At 41.1% G+C, this 6,346-nt stretch overlaps 1 long non-coding RNA gene across 1 annotated transcript; it reads right to left on the reverse strand.

The window, feature by feature from the left end:
- Nucleotides 1–2,139: 2,139 nt before the first annotated feature.
- On the reverse strand, nucleotides 2,140–5,568 carry LOC131908418 (uncharacterized). Its single transcript, XR_009378586.1, has 2 exons — nucleotides 5,323–5,568; nucleotides 2,140–2,340 (listed from the first exon to the last, which is right to left on the reverse strand). It is a non-coding gene; the product is annotated as an uncharacterized LOC131908418 (long non-coding RNA).
- Nucleotides 5,569–6,346: the final 778 nt, after the last annotated feature.

Genomic DNA, 6,346 nt, shown 5'->3' on the forward strand with positions numbered 1-6,346 from the left:
GGGTTTCTGCTGAAAGCCGGAGACTTCTGCACCCCAGAGGGCTGTTCTTTCTTTCTTTGCTCATCTTTTCATCTTCCCTTGTTCCTCTGAACTCCACACAACTTCTTTCCCAGTCATTGCTTATTTTCAGCTTTAATTAATAAGATGTGATGTTCTCCCTGCCTATTTTTGTTTGTTTTGTTTATTTTTGTTGTTGTTTTGCCAATTAAGCCAGAATCTAACTTTCAGTGTTTAGGGGGGTTTGTTTTTGTTTTTTGGGGTTGTTGTTAGTTTGTTTGAAAGGTAGAAGACAGTATGATTTATTTGACATAGGATAAGTTTGCAAGATAAAAATATAGCATGTTCAGTAGAAGTTGTACTTCAGATAAAGAATAATTAGTTCATCTAAGCAGGTTACATGGAGCTTTTTTAAAATTATTACTTACTTGAGGTTTAATTTTAACTAGTGATTCTACGTTTTTTATTTCTTAAATCTATAAATCCTTATATTTAAATTTGGGGTTCCCTCCACTATTCCTCACCTCAAATTATAGGTGATACAGGGAGTGGATCAAGGAATGGAGCTGAATCAGGCTGGGTTTGTTATTCGAGCTAGTGGATTCTTTGCCTGGTCTCAATTTTCTCCTTTGCAATGTGAGCATGTGGGGCCAAGTATCCCTTCCACTCATATCCAGCTCAGAAATCCATAAATTAAATGTGTCTTGTTTGGGAATGTCCTTGACCTAACCAAAGATGCATCATGAGCCAGAGTTGGGAGCTGTTGATCTGAACTGACTCAAGAAAGTGCCAGTGGGGGCGGGGCAGGGGCAGTCTCCCCCGGGAGATTCCTGAGAGGCTGAGAGTACAGGTCACATTTTATGGCTGTTTTGGAATTTGGCAGCAAGAAGGTCTGAACTAGACTTCGGAGGTCAAGTGTATTTCCCATCGTGTCTGTGTGCGGAGGAAAGACAAACAGAGTATCCTGTAGCAATGTGAGCCATGGGGTATGCTGGATGCACTGTGTTGACGGCCAGAAACATGTGCCAGTGTTCCAGGTTCCAACAGAGATGACTCATCCAGCAGGACCGGGTTTGCAAGCTTCACGTTTTAATGGGTAAGCAATTTCCATGCATGAGCTGAAGACACCGCTTTGCATTTGTAGCTGGGAGTTGATGCCATGAGAAAAGCTTCGAATTCTGTCAGGTTGGGTTGCAAATCCTGCTTTCATCCCATAGTGGGTGTGACCTTCAGCAAGCTCCTTCATTAGATGGGATGTCTCCAATTTAACGAGTACTTACCATGTTACAGAGAGACATGTTTTCTGATCCCATCAATAAACGTTCACATTTCTAAGACGTCTCTAATATCAATTACAGTTAGAATGTAATTTTGTCACATAATTTGGTGTTTTTTTCTATTATAAATGAGGAAGCCAACGTTAAGAAGAGTATAAAGTCTTGCCACAGTCACATGGGATGTAGCGCAGAACACTTGAAATCAAGTCAATCTGTTCATAGACTTGGGGTCTTTCCACTCACTGCCTCATACCTAAACATTTTCTCTTTCCCTTCAGTCCTTTCTGTCTCTAAACACTAATTTCCTAGAGTGCAAGTGAGGAGCACAGATCACCATACGAAGAAAATGGCATAGTACCTGGTACGTTTTAACTATCATGAATTGCTGCTTCATGCATTCTTCATTTGGCAGTGGTTGAAGTGAGAAGAGGAATTAGGGGGTTCTGGACTGCAGGCATCTATGTGCTGGCACAGCTGCCTTCCAGGGTGGCTGGACGCAGCATGTATAACAACACTCATGGCAACAACCTGTGGCTCTTTGCTTTGCTAGCCACCGTGATTGGTTCCATATCAGGGTGTGTGATATTTGCTTTCATCTCTCCGAGCTTTGATGTGGGCATAGACCCAGTCTCCTGACCACACTCGTCCAATTACAACAAAAGAGAAAGAAGCCTTTTCTCTAGGAACCTCAGCTAACTTCTCACACGGGTCAATCCAGTGTGTCTGGGACAAGGCAACCCAGACATAACCTTTAGAACAGGATTGAGTCACTTCATCCAAATCAAGTGGGCTGGACATGAAGAGATGAGCTGCCCAGAGGAGGTAGATAACGTTTAATACAAAGCAAGAAGAGAGAACGCCTGGCTTCTGAGATGAGCTATGTTCTCCGTCACTCTGAAGCAGATTTCAAGCACCCCGAATCAGCTGAAATGTGGAATTACACAGAACTTCATTGTCTAAAGTATGTTTTGGAATCAGACCCCAAGAATGAAATCCCAGCTCACGTCACTGGTTAGCTGTGTGATCCTGGGCGAGATCTTTCACCTCTCTGTTTAGCGGTCCTTTTCTGTAAAACAAACATAAAAATATCATTTCACAGGGTTGTTATGGGCACGAAAGGAGTAACTATTCTTAAAGAATTTCAAGCAGTGGCTTATAGTAAGCCTTACATATGATATACATTACTGTTGTTTCCTACGATTAGATTAACAATTAAAAATAAGTCAGATATGGACAGAGCTACAAACATATTTTTTCTGTCTCTACGCTAAGAGCAACCAGTTCCTTTTCTTGTGTGGTGAATGACAAGGTGGCCCTTAGTGTAAGTCCTTTTCCTATTAACCAGGATGGTTCAGGATCCACTGCAATACCCCAGCAATCCCCACACCCTGCTGTGCTCATACAGTAAACTATCACATCTAATTAACACCACACGGCCACAGCAGGTCACCTGAGGACTCTGAGCTGTGTGGTTATTTTCACTTGGAGATCTTAGATGGCAGGAGAGTCAGAATCTGAGGTACTGTTGCTTTACGTGGCAGAGAGCAAGAACATGCGAAGGAGAGTTACAGACTCTTTTCTTACATTAACTATAAATCATAGTGGATTCCATTCTGAAATTTTCATACATGTACATAATGTGTTTCAGTCATATTTACACACTCCAGGGGGCTGGAGAGATGGCTCAGCGGTTAAAAGCACCAGCTACTCTTCCAGGAGACCGGGGTTCAATTCCCAGCACCCACATGACAGCTCACAACAGCCCTTAATTACAGTTCCAGGAGACCCAACACCCTTCCACAGGCAAAACAAAACACCAGTGCACATATGTGCACACTCCATTCCCTCCCCCTGCCCCCTCACTCCTGCTGTCCACTCTCTCTTCTCGCTAGCATCCCCACTTTACTTTCAGATCTTTTTAAAAAAGATATACTTTACTTATTTATTAAGTATACCATGTTTGGTTTTTTGTTTGTTTTATTATTATTATTATTATTATTATTATGGATACAGTGTTCTGCCTACATGTATCCCTGCAGGCCAGAAGAGGGCACTAGATCTCATTACCAATGGTTATAAACCACCATGTGGTTGCTGGGAATTGAACTCAGGACCTCTGGAAGAGCAGCCAGGGCTCTCCACCAGATCTTTTCAAGAAGACCCAGTGATTTCCCTGAGGGTTGCTCGCTTACAGGAGTGAGGGTTGGAGAATCTTAAAGCTTCTTCCTTTGAGCAGCACACATCACTTCTTAACATTCCCCTGGGTAGGATGACTTATAAAGCTGTGAGTAGTGAGAAAAATCCCTTCGTGGACCAGATGGAAAAAGACAGAAAACTCTGTGGACGTTCCTAGTCATCGTGATATTGTGTGTTGATATTGATACTGTGTAGTTCCATGTATTCAAGAGGCTTCTTGACATATTGAGTTCTTGTGGCTCTTCCACTGTATCTAGTCCTCATGTTTATTCAAAATTGTACAACACTGGCTTATCGTGTTTTGAACCAATGGATTATTTTGGATTTTTTTTTTTTTGTATTTAGAAAGATGAATGAGAAAATGGAAACAAAGCAGAACCATGCTAAGAAAAAAAAAAAAAAACTTGATGATTGAATAATAACAATTACTCTACCTTTAATAAGAATAAATTTTAATACCCCTTCCTGTAAAGTTAGATGAGATTACATTCCCACAACTTTAGTTTTCTCTCTGAGGCATAGTTAATGCATAGTTGGAGCCCAGTCCTCAAGCAACACCCAATGTGTAGAACAGCAAGTCTTCACTGAGGCCAAGGGTAGATGCTTTGGAGTCCTGGCAGGTGGGAGGGTGTAGCTGGCTTCTGGCATAGTCCATCACTAACAAAGCTCTCCTAGCTTTGACCACCTGGGAAATGCAATCCCATCTTGGAGAAAATTGCGGCGTGACCGCTGACACGCAGAGAAGAAAGCAGACTTATATGCTACATAATACAAAGCTCTAACAATTGGGGCCTGAAACAATTATTTTTTTTGCTATAAGTTGCTCATCTGGGAATAGGTCTGTGAGATGAGTATCTTTCTGTCATAGAGAAAAACTATTACAGGGCTCTGTAAAAGCAGAGTGGGTCAGGACCAACTTCAGGCTCCCAATTCAGGGCCTCAGCAAGGTGTCACATGGAACGTAAGGGCCAAAGAGCAGATTGAAGAACCCACCTACCCACAGTTTTCAGTTCCGGCTGCTATCAGCAAAGCCTCGGGCCAGCCCCTGGACAGTCAGCATTGTAAAGTTTGTCACACTAGGGTCCTCAGAGAGAGGCAGAAGACATGCCCGAATTCTTAATCCTTATGAAATAGGAAAAACGTTTAGAAACATGCAGAATAGAATACAAACAACCACTTTTGCACCCAGACAGACTTAATGCATTCTGATCTACTAGCTTTAGGTCTTCTTTAAAAAGAAAATATTTCTAATCAGTAAAAAACTTCCCATAGCTTCATTCTTCACATAGCAGTCTTGTTTCCTTCGTTATTCCCCTAGAGAAAGTGGTGGGATGTTATCCTCCATTGCTGTATAAGCAGGTGTTCTTGAAGGACGTATAACAGTATCGCTGAGGCTTGTATCAAGGCTCCATCACAGTATTCTCCAGCCTGCTTTAGATGCATCTATGCCGATAATGACCCACTCACTTTAGTTGGTAAGCAGCATTTCACTGAATGAGTGAACATACACACAATAACTTATATTTCTGTGTGAATATATAGTTTGCAGGTGCCGATTTTTATATTTATCAGAGATCTGAGTGCTTGTTGTTTTTTTTTCCCTCCCTTTAAACATACTATTTCAAAAGATTCAATACTAAGTTCTGTGTTTTCTGGAATATTTTCTGTGTGCTCTTAATTGTGTTAAGAAAAATTATATAGGGTTGGGGATTTAGCTCAGTGGTAGAGTGCTTGCCTAGCAAGCACAAGGCCCTGGGTTCGGCCCTCAGCTCCAGAAAAAAAAAAAAAAGAAAGAAAGAAAAATTATATAAAATTTCTAGTTTGCTAACAAGTTTTATTATTTACTAATTACCTTTTTTGGATCCAATAGGATGACCGTTTCAATGTTCTCTCAGGTTGTTGCCATAGTGAATTTCTTAGGGTCATACACATAAGGCAGATGTTACATGTTGAGTAATAATTCATTCTCTTGTAGATAAAATCCTGATTTCATCCGGGGCATCAATGGTGAGAGGTGTATGATTACATTCTTTTTTACCTTTTTGGTTTTTTTTTTTTACATACTTCCCTTCAGCTGAAGGTGGAATCCTGACCAGTAAGGTTGATGGCTTGTAAATGGAACTCTCTTATGACTGTGGTAGAGCAGAACGGAAGGTGGAGGTGGTGTGGGGGGGGGGGGGGGAGGGGCCGCGTTTGGGGGCACATGGCAAGTAAAGCCCTTTACTTCTGCTTCCTTGAGCTTGGGCTCCATGCTGGAGCAGGCAGCAGCCTTACATGAGAAAAAGGCTTTAAAAAAAATCACTCCCAGCCACACATGGTGGTACACACCTGTAATCTCAGCCTTTGGGAGTCTGAGGTGGGAGCATGATGATGTTTGAAACCAGTTTGTGCTGGAACATCCCATCTCAAAGAGAAAAGGAAATCACTACAGGTCATGAGCCACATAGGCAATATCAGGAAATGATTCCTCCAGATTAACTGTTGTATGAGTACCGTAAACAATTATTTAAGCCATTGTAACCAACTTTGCTGCTACTTAAACCTGAACATGTGACTAACAACATCTCAATGATAAATCTATGTGTTCTTGAGTAGACCTTACTCAGTCATTATGCATTTTAAATACAGTGTTTCATGTACTGGGCTAATACATTATTTAATGAGTTTGTGTCTGTATTCATTGGTGAGAACAATCTAAAATCTTCTCATTAAATTAAATCAATGTTTTGCTTAGAAAGGCCTATGTCAGGGTAGGATTTCTTTTCTAGTTCTAATCTTTGGAAAAGTTCATAGAAAGTGATTCTTACAAGTCAATGTCAAAGGTACCTGTCTTGTTCTGATATTTTTGGTGAATGACGTTCTCATTGTTAATTTTT

The sequence above is a fragment of the Peromyscus eremicus genome, chromosome 4 (genome assembly GCF_949786415.1).
Source record: "Peromyscus eremicus chromosome 4, PerEre_H2_v1, whole genome shotgun sequence".
NCBI classification, from domain to species: domain Eukaryota; kingdom Metazoa; phylum Chordata; class Mammalia; order Rodentia; family Cricetidae; genus Peromyscus; species Peromyscus eremicus.